The sequence below is a fragment of the Felis catus genome, chromosome E2 (assembly GCF_018350175.1).
Source record: "Felis catus isolate Fca126 chromosome E2, F.catus_Fca126_mat1.0, whole genome shotgun sequence".
Taxonomy (NCBI): domain Eukaryota; kingdom Metazoa; phylum Chordata; class Mammalia; order Carnivora; family Felidae; genus Felis; species Felis catus.
Genome location: NC_058382.1, coordinates 46,704,167 through 46,726,857, shown reverse-complemented (window position 1 = coordinate 46,726,857; position 22,691 = coordinate 46,704,167). Strand labels below are relative to the sequence as shown.

The 22,691-nt window shown below is 35.3% G+C and overlaps 1 long non-coding RNA gene across 12 annotated transcripts in view; it reads right to left on the bottom strand.

Annotated features, from left to right (window-relative positions):
* LOC111557992 overlaps positions 1 to 22,691 on the bottom strand; it is a 474,951-nt gene that overhangs the window by 402,316 nt on the left and 49,944 nt on the right. Inside the window, exons 4-5 of one of the 12 annotated variants that reach the window (XR_006590783.1) lie at positions 20,971 to 21,024; positions 17,337 to 17,400 (exon numbers count right to left, since the gene is read on the bottom strand). The exons of 10 other annotated variants lie outside the window; for them this stretch is intronic. This is a non-coding gene — a long non-coding RNA (uncharacterized LOC111557992). Of the gene's footprint in view, positions 1 to 17,336; positions 21,025 to 22,691 lie in introns of all 12 variants that reach the window. One more of the 12 variants, XR_006590782.1, reaches the window with a different exon arrangement.

Genomic DNA, 22,691 nt, shown 5'->3' with positions numbered 1-22,691 from the left:
GATAAGACAAAATCAACTTCAGGACAAGGAATATTATCAAAGATAAGGAAAGACATCTCTTCATGATAAAAGGTCAATTCATCAAGATGACACAACAATAGTAAATATGTATCCACCTCACAGCAGAGCTTCAAAATACACTTCAAAATACTGACAGGAATAAGATAGACAATTCCATAATCATAATTAGAAATTTTAATATCCCCTTCTCAGTAAGTTATGAAAATTAGACAAAAAAGGTAGAGAATAGAAGAACTAGAACACACAATCCTAAAATTTGTATGAAACCACAAAAGACCCCAACCAACCAAAGCAGTCTTGAAAAAGAAAAACAAAACTGGAGGTACTACAATTCCTGACTTCAAGTTATATCACAAAGGTGTAGCAATGAAAACAGTATGGTACTGGTACAAAAATAGACATATAGATCAATGGAACAGAACACAAAACCTAGAGATAAACTAAAAATTTTATGGTCAATTAATCCAGAACAAAGTAGGCAAGAATGTCCAATGGAAAAAGACAGTCCCTTCAAAAAATGGGGTTGGGAAAACTAGACAGCTATATACAAAACAGAATGCAACTGGATGATTTTCTTTTGCCACATGCAAAAGTCACCTCTAAATGGATTAAAGACCTAAATGAGAGACCTGAAACCAAAAAAAATCCTAGAAAACAGCACAGGCAGTAACTTCTCTGGCATTGTCTGTAGCAACTTTGTTCCAGATATGTCTCCTGAGGCAAGGGAAACAAAAGGAAAAATAAACTATTGGGACTACATCAAATAAAAAACTTATTCTGCACAGTGAAGGAAACAATCAACAAAATTATAACTCAATCTATAGAATGGGAGAAGATATTTGCAAATGATGTATCTGATAAAGTGTTAGTATCCAAAACAAAGAATTTATAAAACTCAACACTCAACAAACAACCTAATTAAAAATGGACAGAAAACATGAACAGACATTTCTTCGAAGATGACATACAGATGGTCAACAGACACATGAAAACATTCTCAACATCACTCATCATCAGGGACATACAAATCAAAACTACAATGAGATATCACCTCACACCGGTCATAATGGCTAAAATCAAAACCATAAGAAATAACAAGTTTTGGTGAAGATGTGGAGAAAAAGGAACACTGTTGGTGGGAGTGCAAAGTGGTTCAGTCACTATGGAAAACAGTATGGGGGGTTCCTCAAAAAGTTAAAAATAGAACTGCCCTATGATCCAGTAATTGCACTACTGGGTATTTTCTACAAAAATATAAGAACACTAATTCCAAGGGATACATGTACCCCTATGTTACAACAGCATTATTTACAATAGCCAAATTATGGGAGCAGCCTAACTGTCCAATGAAAGATTAATGGATAAAGAATGTGTGATATATGTACACACACACACACACACACACAAAATGGATGAGTCAACCATAAAAAATGAAATCTTGCCATTTACAACAACATGGATAGAGCTAGAAAGTAAAATGTTAAGTGAAATAAGTTAGAGAAAGACGAATACCATATGATTTCATTCATGTGGAATTTAAGGAACAAAACAAATGAACATAGGAGAAAGAGAGGGAGAGGGACAGGGAGAGGGACAGAGGGAGAGAGAGGGAGAGGGACAGAGGGAGAGAGAGGGAGAGGGAGAGAGAGGGAGAGGGAAGGAGGGAGAGGGAGAGGGAAGGAGGGAGAGGGAGAGGGAAGGAGGGAGAGGGAGAGGGAAGGAGGGAGAGGGAGAGGGAAGGAGGGAGAGGGAGAGGGAAGGAGGGAGAGGGAGAGGGAAGGAGGGAGAGGGAGAGGGAAGGAGGGAGAGGGAGAGGGAAGGAGGGAGAGGGAGAGGGAAGGAGGGAGAGGGAAGGAGGGAGAGGGAAGGAGCGAGAGGGAAGGAGCGAGAGGGAAGGAGCGAGAGGGAAGGAGCGAGAGGGAAGGAGGGAGAGGGAAGGAGGGAGAGGGAAGGAGGGAGAGGGAGAGGGAAGGAGGGAGAGGGAGAGGGAAGGAGGGAGAGGGAGAGGGAAGGAGGGAGAGGGAGAGGGAAGGAGGGAGAGGGAAGGAGCGAGAGGGAAGGAGGGAGAGGGAAGGAGGGAGAGGGAAGGAGGGAGAGGGAAGGAGGGAGAGGGAAGGAGGGAGAGGGAAGGAGGGAGAGGGAGGGAGAGGGAAGGAGAGGGAAGGAGAGGGAAGGAGAGGGAAGGAGAGGGAAGGAGAGGGAAGGAGAGGGAAGGAGAGGGAGGGAGAGAGGGAGAGAGGAACCAAGAAATAGACTGTTAACTATAGAGAACTGATGTTACGAGAGTTGGGTGGGGGCATAGGTGAAATAGGTGATGGGTATTAAGGAGGGCACTAGTTATAAATAGCATTGGGTGACATATAGAATTGTTGAATCACTTTATCTTACACCTGAAACTAATATAGCACTGTATGTTAACTACACTGTTATTAAAAATTTTAAGAAAAGTAGAGAATAGAAAACTTCAACAACCATTTTGACCAAATTAACTGTTATAGAAGAGAAAATCTTTAAGCTGCAGAATATACATTTTTTTCAAGTTCAAAAGGTACATTCACCAGTTCATACGCTGTATCTCAGTGAATACTTAAAAATTACAGTAAAATTTAAATAGACTGAAATTGTACAATATTTTTCATTTGAATTGTATACTTGTTACCAAAACAGAATTAAATTAGAAATTTAATTCTAATTAATTCTCTTACAAAAAGGTATCTAGAAAATCTCCAAGTGTTTGCCATTAAAACAACATACTTCTAAATAACGCATAGGTCAAATAAGAAACCCCAGGAAAATCACAAAATGTTTTGAAATGAAGAATAACAAGAACACAATATTTGAAAGATTTAGAATGCAGCTAGTGTTTGAAGGGAAATTTATAGCTCTAAAAGCTTTCATTAGAAAAAGAAAAGGTTTAAAATCAATTATCTAAGCTTCTAGAGTAAAAACAACAAATAAATAAGAAAACTCAGGGTGCCCAGCTGGCTCAGTCAGTACAGCATGTGACTCTTTATCTGAGGGTTGTGAGTTCAAGGCCCACATTGGCTGTAGAGCTTACATGACAAAAATAAATAAAACAGAATAATTTTTTTTAAAAAGTAAAAAACAAAAAACACCCAAAACCCCACAAATTTAAACCAAGAAAAGCAGAGAGTAGGAAATAATGGCTATATGACTGGAAATCACTCAATTAGAAAAACAGAGCACTAATAGAGAAAACCAGTAAAATACACATACATTTTAACGTAGCAATTACTAGACATACATACACAAAATCACGATCATATAATGATTTCTATCAAAACAGAATTAATTAAAAAAAACTACAAATAACTTAAATGTTAGAAATGAAGGATCTGGTTACATAAAGTCTATATAACAGCATGATGTGTTTTCTTTAAAATGTGGCAGCTTTACAGGTACTAACATGGCATGAACTGAAATGTCTTGTTAAGTTATAAAAGCAAAGTGTACAACAATATATAAAGGATACTATGATAAGTGCAGGTGTGTGCTTTTTAAAGAATGTATGTGTGTGTGTGTTATGTATTTAAAACAAATTTTTTTAACGTTTATTTTATTTTTGAGACAGAGAGAGACAGAGCATGAACGGGGGGAGGGTCAGAGAGAGAGAGGGAGACACAGAATCTGAAACAGGCTCCAGGCTCTGAGCTGTCAGCGCAGAGCCCCACGCGGGGCTTGAACTCACGAACCACAAGATCATGACCTGAGCCGAAGTCGGACGCTTAACCGACTGAGCCACCCAGGCTCCCCTAAAAGAAATTTTTTTAACGTTTATTTATTTTGAGAGAGAGAGTGAGAAGGGAGACAGAATCCCAAGCAGGAATGTATGTGTGTGTTATGTATTTTTATATATTTACATATACATATAACATCTGTGGAAAAACACACCAGAAACTGGTGTTAGTGGTTGCTTCTGGAGAAGAGGCCTGTGTGGTTTACATATAAAGGTAGTATTAGATTTCCATGAATACTATTTTTCCCTTTCAAACTTAATACTGTCTAAACATTCCCTATTTAAAAAATATTTTAACCACAAAAAAAAAAAAAAGGTAATAAATAGGTATAATAAAATAAAAAGGACTGGAGTCAAGAGGTCCTTGGTAGGTTATATAGACAGCTTGGCTTTCTATATATGCAGTCTCCTTTGAGACAGCAAGCCCTTGTTTATCTAGATAGGACAACGAAGAAACAAAGCGTTTCTGTGGTCTTTTTCTCTTTACCCTTACAGTTGTGTCTAAAGCAAACATGGCAGGAAGCCTTTGCTATATACCTAAAGGGATTAAAAAGGTACAGATGGACAAGCTCACAGGAATCCCCATTTACTACCAAAGTAGCCCAAACTCAGGCATCGTTTTTTGAGCCTGCATATTCCATCTAAGCAACCGTGTATCCTTTGCTCTCTATCTCTGATGAAGACAAAAAGAAATGTTGCAGTAATCGCTTCATGACCACATACATACATACACAGGGTAGTCACAAAGCTAGCAGTCAGAAATTGCTATTGTAGTGTTTCCCTATGTCCAGAACCCAGGTAAAGACAGTTTTCAGGAAGGGAAATAAAAATATTTACCATTCATTGGATAAAATATTTGAATTCTCAGATTTTAAAATTAAAGTTACCCTCTATGTTTAGAACTATAGGCACAGTGTGACTTTATGTACAGCTCTTTAAACAGCCAGTTTCTATTCTATCTTCTAGAATAAGTTTCCCTCTCTGATTTTATTACTTTCTTCTAAAACAAGGTAATTTTGGGGGGGTGTGTGGTTTAAATTTCTATTTTAATAAATTTTATCAGTCTTGGTTCAGCATATTTTATAAAAGACTATAAACACGGAGTTACTATTTAAATAGATCTTTGTATAAAGCACCTAACTTGTCTTATTAAAATGACCCACAAAACAAATAATCCTGGTTTGATTTATTTGTTCTAACAGTACCATTAGTATAGAAAAAGTGATGTGATTGAAGTCAGTATTTGGAATTTATCTTATGAATTCTAAGGTATTTCATGAAGTGCTCCATTTAAATGTCCATTGATTTCCTTTACCCATGGGTAAAACTATTATACTCTTTTCGGGCAAAGCAGTAATTAGTTCCTTTAGACATGTACATAAGCATTACAGTAGTAGAGAGCAAAAGTAGATATGCATCCACGCATCACTCCTTGAAACATGCAAATGGGTTGATATTTAGCTCAAAGAAGGAAAAACATCACTTGAATTAGTTTAAATTTGGGAAAGGATACATCCACAACCAGAGAAAGCTAAACCAGACTTCTAATTCAATGAAGAAAATCCTTCAGTTTACTTCTAGACAATAGAAACTAACCAAGCAAAAAAGTGGCTTTTGCCTTTCTTCTTTATCTTCAGTGTCAAAGCTAAAGAGAAAATTTTTGTGTAAATCCAGCCTTATCTTGGTTTAAGGAATTTGTAATACACTATATGTAATTTAGGTTGTCATTTGCTTATCATTTATTCCTTTTGCTCAAGTGTATGAGAAGTGGGGCTATGGGTGAATGAGGCAAAAGTTAAAAATGCCCAATGTCAACGGTAGCAAAATTCCATTTAACCTAGTTAAAATAATTAACTCAATTATTTCTCATATGACATGAAAATGTCAGTGAGGAAATGTACATGATTGAGATCAAATCTCCTTCATTTGAAAAGTTGATACCTTTCTCTCTCTAGAACTTTCTCAGAGAGAAAAATAGTATGGGTTCCAAAGATAGAATGCTTTAGTAAGAACCGAGGAGAAAAAGAAGAACTGTCAATACTATATGTAGAAAGACCTTCTTTAGAGACAACTTTCTACTAATACAAAAAAACAAAACAAAAAAAACCCTACTGCTTTAATAAAAAGCATTGATCTATTCACATTATAAACCACATATAGCAATACTTAATATTGTTCACAGATACATAAACATGTAGTGGAAATATAAAAACATATATTAGAATGAAAACACTGGATTTGTAAAACAGTAAAGAAGGAGGAAAGGAAGAGAATGAGATAGGAGAGGAACACAGTGGGAAGAGTAATTGTATTCACAATGCTTACTTGGAGGAGAAAGAGCAACAGCAGGAAATCAGGTATAGTGCTAATATTTCACAAAGCTGAGATTAAGTCCATAGGTGTTCATTATATTTTTCTCTATTCTTATCTGTATATTCAAAATATTTCATAATAAATACCATTTATAATAGCAACAAAAACATATATGCTACCAATACAGCAAAAAAAATACAAAAGATTTATGAAAAAATTGTAAAACTTTATTAAAAGACAGTAAGAAAGATATAAATAAATGGAGAGATAATAAAACATGTCTATGGATAGAAAGATTCTGTATTTTAAAGAGAGCAGTTCTCCCCCAAATTAATCTATAAATTAAAAAATTTTAATAGATTTTTCCTTGAATTTGACAGGTGATTATAAAATATATATGAAAAAACAAAAAGCAAAGAATGGCCAATACACTCATGAAGAAGAACAAGTTGGGGAACTGTTTTACTAAAAATCTTTTTCTAATACCAACACTTATTACAGCCAAGATAAAGACACAATGGCAGTAGCACAGGGATCAATGAGAAAAAGAACACAGAAACAGACTCATCTATTATGAAAACTTCATTTATAACACAGCTGGCACTGATGATAAATAAGGAAAGGTTATTAGACTAACCAGTCCCATGGTGGGGCAGTTGGGTTTCAATATGGAGAAAGATGAAACTGGTTCCCTATTTCTCACTATACAGTGAATCACTTCCAGGCAGATTACAGTCATAAAAGTGAGAGGCAAACTACAAAAGCTTTAGAAGACAATTCGTAACAAAAATTTTATAATATTAAAGCAGGGAAGGATTTCTTCAACAAAAGACCAAAAGCACTATTAAAAATAAAAAACAAAGCGGCGCCTGGGTGGCTCTGTCGGTTGAGCATCCGACTTCGGCTCAGGTCATGAGTTCAAGCCCCACGTCGGGCTCTGCGCTGACAGCTCAGAGCCTGGAGCCTGCTTCAGATTCTGTGTCTCCCTCTCTCTCTGCCCCTCCCCTGCTCATGCTCTGTCTCTCACTGTCTCAAAAATAAATAAAATAAAATAAAATAAAATAAATAAAATAAAATAAAAATAAAAAACAAAGATTGATAACTGGATCATATTAAAATTAAGAAAATTTGTAAAACAAAGCATAGTAAAAAAAACTATTATTTTTTTTTTCAAACGTTTATTTATTTTTGGGACAGAGAGAGACAGAGCATGAACGGGGGAGGGGCAGAGAGAGAGGGAGACACAGAATCGGAAACAGGCTCCAGGCTCTGAGCCATCAGCCCAGAGCCCGACGCGGGGCTCGAACTCACGGACCGCGAGATCGTGACCTGGCTGAAGTCGGACGCTTAACCGACTGCGCCACCCAGGCGCCCCAGTAAAAAAACTTTTAAAGATAAGCCACACAACATAAGAAAATGTTTGCAATATGTATAAATCTAATAGTAAAGGATTTACATCTAAAATATATAAATAATTCCCCAAATCAACACAAAATGACAAACACACAGAAAAGTTAGCAAAAGAGAAGAGCTCTTCAGAGAAAACACAAATGGCTGGTAGACATATGACAATATTATGAGTTAACTGCAAATTAAAACCAAAACATACCATTTCAGACTTGTAAGACTCATTAAGTAATGACAATATTAAAAAATCCTAACAAATCTAAGTTCTGCCAGAATGTGAAACAAGAGGAATTCATGCATACTGCTAATGAAAGCAAAAGCCAGTATAGGCACTTTGGAAAATAAGTTTGGTGTTTCTAATAAAGCTGAACAAGCACTTATTATTCTCTGACTCAGTAATTCCATTCCTAGGTGAACACAGCCTAGAAAATACAGCCTAGATGAATGTGTACATCAGATACCTATATAAAAATTTTCTTAGCAGCATTGTTTGTAAAAGCATAAACCATAAAAAAAGCCTCATTTTCCACCAATAATGAAATGGATAAATGTTATACAGCAGTGGAAATGAAAAGGAAACTGTAGCTACCTTCATCATGAGTGAAATTTACAAACATAATTGTATACTTAAAGCAGCATGGGATACATACAAGATGCTTCTGAACATATCAAGTTCAAAATCAAGCAAAACTGAAGACTGTATCCATACATAGATAACTTCTAAAGGAAAGCAATAGACTCATTCCAACAAAATTCAGGATGGTAGGTTAACTCTGAGGAAACAAAGGTGATATAACAGGGGACTGACACAAAGGTGCTTTTAAAATACTGGTATGTCCTTTTTCTTTTCTTTCTTTTTTTTATATTTATTGGGGGGGGGGGCGGTGAGGAGCAGAGAGAGAGAGGGAGACAGAGGATTCAAAGTGGACTCTGTGCTGAGAGAAGAGAGCCCCATGCGGGTCTCAAACCCATGAATCGTGAGATCATGACCTGAGCCAAAGTCATACGCTCAACCAACTGAGCCACCCAGGTGCCCCTGGTATGTCCTATTTCCTAAACTGCGTAGTATGTACATGTATGTGGATGTTTTTCTATTACTCTTATAGCCACATACCCATGTTTTATTCTCTTTTATATGAACAAAATATTTGATTATTTTAATAACTACTTAAAAAAAAAGTCTGATGTCAATAAAGGCAACTCAAAGACATTTCATTCGCCCTAGAAGATAGTGGTAGCAGAACATTTAAGAGGGAATTTAAATAGATTATGAATGTCCTAAGAGCCAATGGGAAGAAAGAGAACTAATAAAATAATAAAGAGATCATAAAATAGAAAAATATTAAAATGAACTGGGCATGAAAAATGGCTGTTGTAATTTTAATCCATTTATATGAGTAAATAGTTCTCTAGACAAAGCTAAGGAGAGAATTAGTGAATTCCAAAATTAGGGTAAAGAAATCTCCCAAAGGGCAATAAGAGAAATAAAAAGATGGAGTATATGAATGAGAAGTCAGTAGAAATGGAAGATAAAATACAGAGTTCTAACATAATAAGAAGCACCAGGAAAAGAGTACAGAAAACTCAAGTAGCAGCATATGAACAGATAGTAGCTGAGAATGTTCCAAACACAGAAAAATACTAATTGCCAGAGTATAAACTCCCACCGAGCATCATGTAGGAGTTAAAAAAAAAAAAAAATCACACTCTGACCCACATTGTAATGAAACCATAGAGCATTAAAGAAAAAAGAGAAAAACAAGAGCTACTTTCCAGAAAATACATTATCTACAAAAAAAAAAGTACTATCAGATTAACAGATGTCTCATTAATAACAAATATTACTAAAATGTGGAGCACAGAATAAATGCAAACTTAAACTTCATCATATAAGTAAGAGGGTGAGGAAAAAGTATTTTCAGACATATAGAAATGAAAATTTTACTATCCACAGCCTTTGTTGGAAGCAATATTAAAGACGTACTCTAATAAGAAGAACATCAAACCCAAGAGGAAACAGTGAACAAAGCCAAAATGAGCAAGGATATTAATGTGATATGTTAGTGATTACAGATAATTACTGATTATAAAATCATTATAAGAATCTGTGTGTTTAAAAACTTGTGTGGGGCGCCTGGGTGGCGCAGTCGGTTAGGCGTCCGACTTCAGCCAGGTCACGATCTCGCGGTCCGTGAGTTCGAGCCCCGCGTCGGGCTCTAGGCTGACGGCTCAGAGCCTGGGGCCTGTTTCAGATTCTGTGTCTCCCTCTCTCTCTGCCCCTTGCCCGTTCATGCTCTGTCTCTCTCTGTCCCAAAAATAAATTAAAAAAAAAAAAAAACGTTGAAAAAATAAAAACTTGTGTGATGTGACAGTACAGCGTACAGAGTGTAAACTCTAATACCAGACTAAGTCTGAATATGAACCAAAGTTCTCTCTGAAACTAAAGTATAACTTGATTAAAGAACACTTATGACATCAAAGAAATGTGATTTATATTGTCTTTGTTGATCAACTGTTATCTTTAAAAGATGAACAAGAAAAGTGCAAAACAAGGGCTGAAAGGAGAACTGAGATTTTCAGACTAGTTTAACTTTTGTTAAAAATCTTAAGCAAAAGATACTCAGAAAAATAATCTTCATATTGCTCAGGAAAATTTTTCATGGCTAGTTTAAATAACCAACCAGAAAGTAAATGTCTTGCAAAAACTATTTCTATCTCTAAAAATCTTCTGGTAGTGGGGCGCCTGGTGGCTTAGCTAGTTGAGCATCTGACTCTTCATTTGGTCTCAGGTCATGATCCCAGGGTCATGGGATCCAGCCCCATGTCGGGCTCTGAGCTGAGCATGGAGCCTGCTTAAGATTCTCTCTCTGTCTCCCTCTGCCCCTACCCCCTGCTTGTGCTAAAAAAAAAAAAAAAAAAAAAAAAAGAATCTTCTTCTGATAGAAATGCTGCAAGACAGAAGAGAGATGGACAAAAGAATAAAATTGTTGTTTTGGAAACAGCTGGCCCATTAGGCCAGGAAGGGAACTAAAATCATGGGTTGGTGAAGTTGACAAATTTCTTTTAATTGCATATGGTAACAGGAGCCGTAGCACATGATTTAAGTCTTGCCCGATTTCTTTGGGTCAGGGTCGAAAACTATGCAATTCAATTATATTCTTAGGTCTATAAGTATTTAAGTGCTTCCTATATGTTCAGGTCTTTAACAATTTACAGTGAAATGTTCTCATCTAAAATCACCACCTTCCCATCATTTTACAAGCCCTCCAACCCCTTTAGATTCCTAAAGGATGGCCACCAAGCTCACTCTTGCACTGTCTAGATAAGGAGTTCAATTTCAAACATAATGGGTCTTTCTTTGGGTTCCACTCAAAGATTTCACCAAAGGCTGTCACTTGGCAAGCAATACCTTACTTCTTTCTCACTAGAATCTCTCCTTATTATGTGTCATTTCTATTTTATTGTTAATAACTATTATTTCTCAGGCTTTGGTTATTTATTCAGGTTTACTGAAGTTACAGTATTTTCATCAGGCATTCACTCAACAAATAAATACTGGGAAATCACCCTGACCAGGCTCTGTCCTGGTCAGATCATTCGTTTCTGCTCAAAACCTTCTTATGGCTTCTCATCTCATTCTGAGAAAAACTCACATTTTTAGTTGATCTACAAGCTCACCTTCCCTCCATCCTCCACAGTCTCTCTGACCTTCTGTCTGTTACTCTCACTCACTCCATTCCATACACTGACCTCATTCTTGCTGTTCCTCTTTACAGGAGAGTCATATTCCCACCTTAAAAACTTTGTATTTAGTGTTCTGTCTGCCTGGACCATTCTTTCCCCAAATATCCAGATGATTCCCTCCTTCACTTCTCACTTGACTCAATTGACACCAAAGACTTCTTTGGCCTTACATTAGGTTACGTTCTCAGTCTCAATCTTTCACTATTCTCCAACAGTATTACATATCCACACTCTGACCTCATAGTGGCCAGGATGTACTCCTCTGCCCCTAGATATTAGGCCTGACCAGATGATTTGTCTAGGTTATTGCGAAGTTAAGAGACACGGTTCAAGCAGACTTAAAATGGCTTGCACTTCCAGGCCTGGTCTCACGTACTCATGCTTTTTGCCATTGAATATAACATCATCTGGTATTCCACTGATGCCAGAAAAATGCGAGACACATGAAACATACCTGAAACTCAGCCATAAAGTGCAACCAAATCTAGCCAGGATCATCTGAACATTGGAAAACCCACAGATAATGTCTGGTGTTGTGACTCACTAATTTTTAGGTGGCTTCTTATACACATTACTGTGAACATAGCAAATAGAAACTGAAAACTGTCAACATCCAGGTGATCCTCATCTCCTTTTCTTATTTTTCTTCATAGGACTTTAAGTACTATATATTTTACTTCTTTGTGTTTTATCTATCCTCCTACATACACACACATGTACACACACATATACAAATAAAATCTCCATGAAGGAAATAATTTTTGTACATTCTGTTTATTGTTATTATCTGAGCACAAAAAAATAGATCTGGCACAATGCAGAATGAATAAGTAAATAAGACAAAGTCCCTGAACTCAGGACCTTACATTTTAGTGGGGAAAAAACAGTTAACAAGTATACAAACCATAATATTTAGATAGTATGAGTGTCATGAGGAAAATAGAGGAACGGAATAGAAAATATTGGAGTATAAATAGAAAGAGCAGAATAGATGATAAAAAAGTTGCCAAGAGGAGGTGTCATGTAAGCTGAGTGCTGACTAAAGAGTTCTGCATGCATCTGAGAGAAGACCATTCTAGGCAAAGGGAACTGAAAATGCAAAGACACTGAGGCAGGAGCAATATTTCCGTCCAACAAATTTCAACAGAAACAAAGTTTAGAGTGATAGGAGATAAGAAGTAGACAAACACCTGATCCCAAAGGCTTCACTGGCTCTGTATAGTCTTTGGATTTCATTCTAATTATAGCTGAAAGCCTTTGGAAAGGGTTATGCAGGGAAATAATTTATTTTTAAGGCCTTTAAAGGGGCAAGAAGGGAAGCAGGGAGATGAATATGGTCATTAGGCCCAGGGGAGAGGTAGTGGCAGAATGGGTGAGGTATTTGGGATATCTTTTGAGGATAAAGCCAGTAGGATTTACTGAATAGATGTGATATATAAGAGAAAGAGAGGCATCTGGAGGATCAGGAGAGAGGAATCAAGGATGACCCCTTGTTTCTGGTTTGAGCAATTTACCAAATAGTAGTTTTGTTAATTGAGTTGTACATTTATTGATCAACTTCTCTGTACAAGGCACTGCTACACACACGATTCAGGTATCTGTTCTGAAAAACATTTATGCCTTTATGAGTTGCTAAAAAGAACCAAAAGTTTCACTGCTATCTGGATACTACTGGACTCCATGCAGACAAAAAATAACTAAATCCATGGCAGATGTTATTAGTCTTTGAATTAAAAGAATCCTGCATTTATTTGTTTGGTTTGATGGGGGGAGCTATGTGAAAATTAAAGATCTTTACCTCGTACACCAGTTGTGTTTTTTAAAATGTGGGGGAGAGGTGCCTGGATGGCTCAGTTGGTTAAGTATTTTAGTCTTGTTTTCAGCTCAGGTTATTATCTAATGGTTCATGGGATTGAGCACCACATCAGGTTCTGCACTGACAATGTGGTACCTGCTTAGGAGTCTCTCCCTCTTCCTCTCCCTCAAAAATAAATAAATAAACATTTAAAAAATAAATTAATTAATTAAAAAGGGGAGGAGAATACATATGTGAATCAGTTTGAGTACACATTTTTAAAATTTTTAGAAGAAGAAAAAAGAGACTAACATCAGCTGTTCCCTATTTTGTGGTAGTGGGGTAGAAAGGCATTTAAGTGGAAGAATAGAGATGTGATAGGAAAGGGAGGTTTTCACAGATTTATAGATTTACACTTTGACATTTTGAGAATGTATTGGATATTTTTTTTAAAAAAAGGAAAATATAATTAAAAAAAATTCTCACCTTTCCAAATTCCCCTCACAGCTAGTAGTGATCAAGTGACAGTCCTAGCAATAAGACTTATAAGTTCCTGAAGAGGGCTTCTCTTCCCTGATAAACACAAGTCCAGCAAGATGAATTTTTTCCTTAGCTATCTCTCCCTTTTTCTTCCCTGGAATGTAGATATAATGCCTGCATTTTGACTAAAAACAAAACAAAACAAAAACAAATACAAAAAAACAAAGCTGCAAACTAAAGATGAAAGAATAGGAAGTTGCCAGGAAGAATCTAGGTCCTTGATGACTTCAAACAAAACAAAACAAAAACAAATACAAAAAAACAAAGCTGCAAACTAAAGATGAAAGAATAGGAAGTTGCCAGGAAGAATCTAGGTCCTTGATGACTTCCTCAAGTAGGTGAACAGCTTGGAACTGTCTACACCTGGGCTACTTATTTTATGAGAAAATACTGGCTTAATCTATGGTAGTTTAGATTAAGTTATTTTGCTTTTTTTTTTAGATAAAATTATAATTGATAGAGTCTTGCAATCTACTTAAAGTCTGTACTATAATGCAAAGGAGGCAAACAGGTGGTCATGATGAAAGTAAATGATGTCATAAGGAACATAATGTCATTAAGGCACTTTTAAGTTAACTTCTCAGAACACTATTAACAAGTAATCATAACTTCCAAGTATCATAATTATCCATTTTGATATATGTTTGGATTGCTGGGATCCTCATATAAGTAATGTGAAAGTATTCCCCACTGATTTTTTATCGTATATAAGTCATAGGAAGAGACTGTGAAAAGCACAGAGGAGAGGATCTAAAGAGAATTCTAGTTCTTGGTCATGTTTAACCATAACCTTTAGGTATAGTTCAGGATTTAATATAAAATTATTAATACTGTAATTTTAAAGTATGCATCAATAAATAGACTTTTAAAAATTACAAACCCTCAAGTTCTACTATTTTAATTACAAAGGGCTATTTTAAGAAGATGGTAATATATTTTATGAAAAATGTATTTTAAGAATTAAGCTCACAATATGAATTATTCTTATGTTCATGTTTCATTTACTGCTTTTAATTTCTTTTATAGGATGCTATCTTCCTAAAGCACTTATAAGAAAAGAAAACACTTAGAGACATCCTTTCAACCATACTCTGCCTTGGAATGGAATATGTCATTCAGTGTAACATATATTTTGGCCCTTCTATATATAACACTACAGATAGAAAAAGAAACATTTTTGAGAAACAGAGCTAGTGTGAAATCAAATATTGCAGTGATAATGCAGCACATTTCCTTCTAACTAAAAATAGAAATAAATTTTATTACAAAGATATTGAGTCATCTTTCTAAATTAGACTATCACATGGCCAGAATATCCTAAAAACTTCAAAACATTGAACTGATGTAGAAAAAAATTTTCAAATATTTGGATAAGAAAGAAAAGTAGGATTCCTGTGCTACTCTAAAGTATACTTACTTATAACAGGTTGATCTTAACTATTAAGACTTGTCTGCGGAATTAATTTCCATGAAACTGACCAAATAATGGCAGAAAGTTTTGAATAAGCAAAAAACTTGCTTATCCAGGAGCACAGATTATTTCTCTGCTGCAAGTAGCCATGTCAAAAGATTACCATCTGACAATTCTGGAGAAGATTTTTATACAGTTGAAAATTAGATGTTTTACAGGTTAAGCGTCCGACCTTGGCTCAGGTCATGATCTTGCAGTTTGTGAGTTTGAGACCCGCGTCGGGCTCTGTGCTGATGAGCCTGGAGCCTGCTTCAGATTCTATGTCTCCCTCTCTCTCTCTGTCCCTCCCCCACTCACGCTCCCTCTCTCTCTCAAAAATAAATAAACATTTAAAAAACCTTTAAAAAAAAAGAACATTAAAAAAATTAGATGTTCTAAGAAGTTAATAAAACTAGGTAGTCCAATCCAGGCAGGACTGCAATCCAGGGAATCATTTAATAAAAACTTAGTGGTATAAAAAAATATAGGCAACCCAGATTTTATCTCTTACAGGTAAAGAAAGACTAAATTCAATACAAAACACTTTAAAATCTTGATTAAAAATCCCAGAAAATAGTAAAAGTTTATTAACTACGAAATGAGTGTTCTTTGAACAGTTTGTTGGGGAAGATTTTTGTTTTGCTGTTTGTTTTTCTTCCTGAGCTTTGTGGTTACGAAGTTTTTCCTGGGCTGATTCAGTCACATACACAAACTTATCACCATTTTGGAAGAACAGTACAAATGCTCTAAGTAAGACTATTCAAGTGCCACTTTGATGAAGCCATTTTTAAGAAAATCCAGGTATGAGCTTTCATTCAGTGAAGTGAACAGCTACTGGGGGAAAAAAACCTGCATGCCATAATTGTCATACCTATGCTGGATGACAAATCCTGAAAACAATTTCATCAATTGTAATGCAATACATACCATATTCCTCAGAAGTTCCGTATGATACATATTTGTCATACATTTCATTCTCCTAATGTGTAGTTTCTCAAATTTGGTAGAGGAATATGTAATGATGAAGAAAAAAACCAATACCGAAGAAACCTAACAACCCTGCTCCTCTGTTTCCATAAAAGTTCCAATCCACAGTCTCTGAAGCAGAACTCCATATTTACTATCAGACTCAACTTCTACACTTCAGCTTCTTAGTTTTTCATAGTTTAAAGCCAAAGAATGGCCAATATCCTTAAATCTGTAGGTGTAGGAAGCTTTCAGTCACCTCTATGAGAATATACACAAGAGATGTCACAAATTCCGAGTTAGTACTGTTTCACTACCCCGTGTGCTTAAGTCATTCCTGAGTAGTAACTGAAAGAACACAGAAAGGCGCATTAACTCTTTCAAGCCACTTGGGAACTCTATGATGTACAGCTACTGAAAGGCACTAAGTATGCCCCTAAGTGCATGACTTAACTATCTCAAGTCACTCAAGCACTAGGAAGGAAACACTTCATTGTTGTTTAACATTACCTACTAAATTTTGCTGCTTTTTAAACTGGGTCTCTGCAGTTATAGGAGTTGATACTCAAATGGAAATATATATCAAAGGAGTTACTAAGTCTCAGAAAACAATAAAACTATCAGGCAACCATGAAGCTCAACAATGTATCATCTTGATAATGAAATCTTAGATATTTGCATGTGAAATGAAACCACTGGTTTAAACTGAGTGTGACAGTGACTGTTTTAAAAACTGAAGAGATCTCTATATCAATAGCTATATCTGACATACAGTATAACATAGGAGAAATAAGTAAATATTCCATAAAGCATTGAATATATGTACAAATGTGATTAGAAGACACAGACTGTGAGATCAGATATCCATCTTAAAATTTCAGTGCTTTGGTGGTTAAAACAGTAAGAGAAAAACAACATTGTTTTGCTTTTAGAAACCTGTTTCTAATCAACTGAGCTACTCCTATGGGGTCAAATAAAAATGATTAGCTTATTAAAAGCATAGCTTTGCTATTTAATAAGCAAAAATGATTGAAAATTCTGCTCCAGATCCTGATAATTTTAGTGTTTCTAGTTAAGCTTGCAAAATTGCATTCATTATTAGTGTCTAGATTCATTAACAATTCAATTTATAGATATTAATGCTTATAATGCATGCTTCACTTGCCAAAACTTGAAGAGAAATTGTTTCAATTAGCTTTCATGGATCATGAATCCTACCGGCTGGGTATTTTTAGACAAAAGATACAAACACATCCCCAAGCAATGCTAATGCACAGCTGGGACTCGTGTGTAAGGTCACTTGAGCTAACAGTTTAAAAGGAAAAACAGTAAATGAGTTTTACCCATATGAGCAAGACAGGAACAGTCTTCTGTTTCCAACCAAGTATTTGAAAGGCATATACACACCTTAAGGAAAATGGCAACAGAATTATTTGCTTATGCAATTTCTATAAGATAAAACCACTAGATAGAAATTGGCAATCTAAACTTAGCAAGCAGTATTCAGTATATAACACAATGTGAAAAGTCTCAGTGAGAGATCTTAAACTGACCCTGTGTAGAAAAGAAAGGGGATTTCTTAGAAGTCTTAAGCTTAACAGAAATGCAAATTCTATCACTTGCATAAAGGTCATGCTCTAGTGGTAGAAGAATAAAAAAACAGATTGATGTCCCAGATGAATCCAGTTGACCATCCAGACTTACAGATAATTATTAATTCTGCACTTCATCTTCCACTGCATACTACCAGCTCAAAGTTGCTCTTTATTGTTAGTGCCAAGGGGTACTCTTGGGTACAAAAGATATTCTTTGGAGGATAGCCACATCTTCCAGGTACACTTTTCTCACACACATCTTCACGCAAATTGAGGACACTAGCCCATTCTTGCACTTTTCATTTACTGTAGTGTACTTTAGTATAGTATAGTAAAGTATAGCATAGCATTGTATCTCCATCCCCACTGTTCATAGGTTGGAATTTAGTGGAGTATCAAGAGAATTAGGTGATTTTTAACTTAAAACTAAGAGATCATTTGTCTTCAGTAAGATGCTGGCCAATGTCACATACTGATGAACAGACTGAATAATAATTCTTGGTTGCCTCCATTCCAACCAACTCCTTAAAGGATCCCAAGAGAGAATCTTAGAAAACTTTAAAGTTAGTAGTATGAAATCAGAATAAGTTTTGAGAAGACCATGAGATTCTGGAAAAACATTCATGACATAAAGATGCAGTTGGGAAAGAGAGAGCATGAAAAGCATATATTCTTCTAAAACAAAACTGAAGTTTGGATTAAATCTTAGATATTGTCAGAGTAACAACAAGTAACAGGCCTACAAAAAATTATTCATTGTTGCTTTTAGCCTTAATAGTGGTAGAACATCTCTCTTGATAAGTAGAAGTCTATTATAAATCATAACTGCCACAAAAGGTATTACTCAAAAGTATCAAGATTAAAATCTTGATTTCTGAAAAAAATGTAAATATGAACAAAAGGAAATCTGATTGCCTATATAAGGTTATAAAAACTGATGTATGAGAATGAATTAAATGATTATAGGAGCAATGTGGAAAAAAAAGTTTAGAGAGAAAAGTGAAAAATTCAGTTTTTGATATAATAATTTGAAGAAAGGTCTAAAAGACTGAAAGAAAAAGGGCTAGGCTAAAAGCTGTATGTGCATGGGACTAAACACAAAAATTAATGATGTAACCTTTTTTTTTTTTTTTTAACTGAGTATGACTGCAGAAAAATATGTAAAGTGCATTTTTCACATTGCCAAATTCACGACAACCAAATGACTCTGGAAAAACTACATTTTTTAAGCCAAATAGGTTGTTTAATAAAAGAAATCACCCCAGACACACACACACACACACACACACACACACACACACACACACACAAAGGAATGACAAGGGCCATGGTCACTGATGAAATCATTAGCACCAACACATTACTATTCAGGTCCATAATTCATTCTTTAGTACTAGCGTCCACAGGGGCCTGGTTTGCTTTGCTACACTGAAAACAGAGGACAGCGGGGATCCCTGTTACAAGAATCTCACTTCCCCATTCTTTCATAAGCTTCCCCCAGCTTCTAAGTCTTCTGATTATTCTTTTGTCTCTCTGTGACTAACCTATCACTTAACGCACTTCTCCCTCCCCGCTCCTCTCATACTTCTATAATGGATGTAAAGGTCAGTGACCCCCTCAGGAATAGTAGCTTTTTCAGCGAGGGGTGTGGTAAGGTAGTCACGGGATTCCCATTACAGTTAACAGGAGCTGAGGTTGTATTCCTTCACTGAAAATCTAACCTTAAGATGCTAAGAATTATATTTTCATATAACCTATACTACCAAAGAGCCAATATAGTTAGGCTATAACAAAGAATGTTTAGAGGATGACAACATATATCAATAACAGATGAACAGAAATCCTAAGTGGCATACATTAACATTACAGAGCAGTTTGTGAAGGTGGTTAAGTATACAGATGTTTTTGAGGAAATGTGGGGTGGTAGGGAGATACTCAATATTATTTCACCCATAAGTGCTTTTCTTATAAGGACTTCCTAGAGGCACAAAAAGGAAATTAGTTTGATATGGTATTACAAACAATAATATAAATATTATAGCCCCATGAAGGCAGGCATAACATCTTAGACTTATATACCCATGGCTACCCTAAAATAATGTCTATCACACAGTATGCCCTCAAAATTTGTTGAATTAATAGGTAAGTTATTCTTCACAATGAGGCCCAAGTTTCTTCTTATGGAAAACAAAATAACAGTAGCTTCTTTCAAGGATTGGTTGCAAGAATTAAAAGCAAGCAAGCAGATAAGATGGTAACATGAGAAAGTGAAATGTGGTAACAGATATACAGCTTTCATATAAATCTAAACTTATTCCAAAATTAAAAAAAGATATCAAAGCACTTAAATGAACATCTGATAGGTAGCTGGTGTGATCAACATGTATTTCTTCATCCTCCTCTTTCAACCTCACCCACGCACTCAGAGGCTCAATGATAGTGATAATGATCTAGAGGACTAACTAGCTAACCAGCTAAGCAAAGTAGAGATTTGCTGGCCCTATTTGTTGGTTAGTTCTTAAAACATAAAAGGGCCCTGAATTATTTAGAATATTTTCACCAGATACTACCCAAAGGACTCCACCATAAACACCCCTCACTTTTTCTTCTTTACCCTCTTAACAGTTTTTTGAAATTTGTTGTTCTCTCAAGCAGTACCATTGACACTTCCTGTCATTTCTTGGTAGTGACTGTCATCTTAACATATGGTCACCAAAGCTACTGCTTTTGGAAAAGAAGAATTTGACTTTATTCAAAATTTAACTAGTTCCCAAATGTTCTCAAGCCTTAGGCCTAATATTCATGAAGAGGATGCCTGCTTAAACTATAAAAATATTCATTCCCTTGAAATGCTAACAAGTGTTTCCACAGACATTTTTCAATTAATGGTGAAATAATTCTCAAAAGTCTATATTCCTATGAGTTTTGGTGAGACATTTATTCTTGCAACTGACAATTATATTTTTAAAGTTCTTTCAGAAAAAAAAGAAGTGGGAAATCTTTCTAAAAAGTAATGTTTTATTTTTTTTAATATCAGAAAATTTAAAAAAAGGTTTAACATGAATAATCAACTCACCACTTTTGAAATATATACAGAACCATTTCCTACAGGTTGAGAAGTAAAACAAATATAAATACAATCATTCTCCCCATGACTTCTACTAAAAACTAGAAATGTGTTACCATTAAAAATTATTTTAAAAGTTTCCTTAAAAATTAACTAAATGTTTTTAAAGAAAAATAAAACATTGATATATTCAAAATATACTTCTTTAAAGAAGCTTATAATGTATCAAATATTACTAATTTCTATCAGAGAAGCAAAATATATTTTTTGGCACTTCTTAATACTTTCAATTATTTTCTTATCATAGGAACATACCTGCATCCTTACTCACTTTCTATTCTCAGCCTAGGTCTTTACTTTATATGAACTCTGCAAAATTTAAAGAAAATAAGAAGTAAAAGTCAAACTGAAATAAACAGTTACAAATATCTTTCATGGACAAGACTGTTACAAATAAATGCCAGCTTAGTTAGGACAAAGTAGTCTTTCACTTAGTCCAGTGGTTCAGACTATGTGGTCTCATGACTTCCTTTATGCTCTTAAAATTATTGAGGCTCCAAAGTATTTGTTTATGTGTTACAACAATTAATATGTACAATAATGGAAATTAAAACTAGGAACATTTTGGAGCATTTGCTTAAGTATTTTAAAACAATTAATAAATCATTACATATTTACAACACATTTTTATAAAAATATTATTTTCCCTAGTCCAGAAACACCTATATTTGTTTCCATATGAAAATTAGATTTATATCACGAGCATCAAGGGAAAGTATTGTTTCAGAAAGAAGTGCCATGTTTATTCCCAGCTCGGGGGAGTAAAGTGTGGTAAAATGTACTAGACACCAGCATGACAAAGGATCTGAGAAAACAATTTTCTCACATTAGAATATGATGTTGGATTTTTGGCAAAAGATTTTCTGGTAAAATTTCATACTCCAGTAGAAAAATTATCTAATTTCTGACTGTGATCAGAATAAGCATAACATGGCTCCTACTTGCATGCATTGGTTCTGACTTAGAACTCTAAGTCACATATGGCCTCATAATTAAAACACAGCACACCTTTTGCTCAGAGTTCTTTAGTTAGGTTGACCCTTTTGTAGGATATATTTAATATTATATGTATTAATTAAAAGATGGACTGGGGTTTCCTTCAAATTAACTAAGCTTGAAGCTACTCCACAGTATCCCTGGAGACTCTGGAGAAAAAGTGGGTCCTACATAATAATAAAAAAAAGACAAAAAAAAAAAAACCACCTGTGATTTTTTATCAGCAATAACCTTACACTTTGCAGAAGACAACTAGCATAGACCTCTACATAAAAAGGCAAAATTTAATGAAAGAAAGGCTACTTTCTCATTTTATTTCTAGTCAAGTAAAAGCCTTAGGTCTGTCAAGTAAAGTGGTATATACCAATCTTAAATGCATGAGTTATGCACACCATTTGTAGTAACCAGAGCTGTTACTCCCTTGTGATTTACCCAAACCTAAAGTAAGTTACTGCTGTGCAGCCAGTATTACCCCATATAACATTATAGCCTACTACTACTGATTAACAAACTTGACTGATTAGATTCTCCTTGGGCGAATGCTGAAATGTGTATTTACAGAAAGCTTCCCTGGTGATACTAATGTAGCTTTTGGGTCTAAACAGTGTTACATGAGAGTTAAGAGAGACATCGATTATAGCATAAATTTCCATATCAAATGAATTTTTCTTTAAAAAGAGAAATTCTATTAATAAAAGCTAAACAAACATAACTGACAACCACAATACTCCTTTTGATTTGTTTAATAATTAAGTCAAGTTCATTCTCACCTGCTTTGCAAATGTGGTTGTCTCTGGCTGCAAATCCTTTTTCATCATATCCCTTTCCTTTTCACTCAGCTCACTCTTCCTCTCAGCCTACTAGTCTCAGGGCAATCATTTTACTTTCATTTTTCTTTTTTGTTTTTAACTTATTTTGAGAGAGAGACAGACAGAGCACAAGAAGGGGAGGGACAAAGTGGGACAGAGAGAATCCCAAGC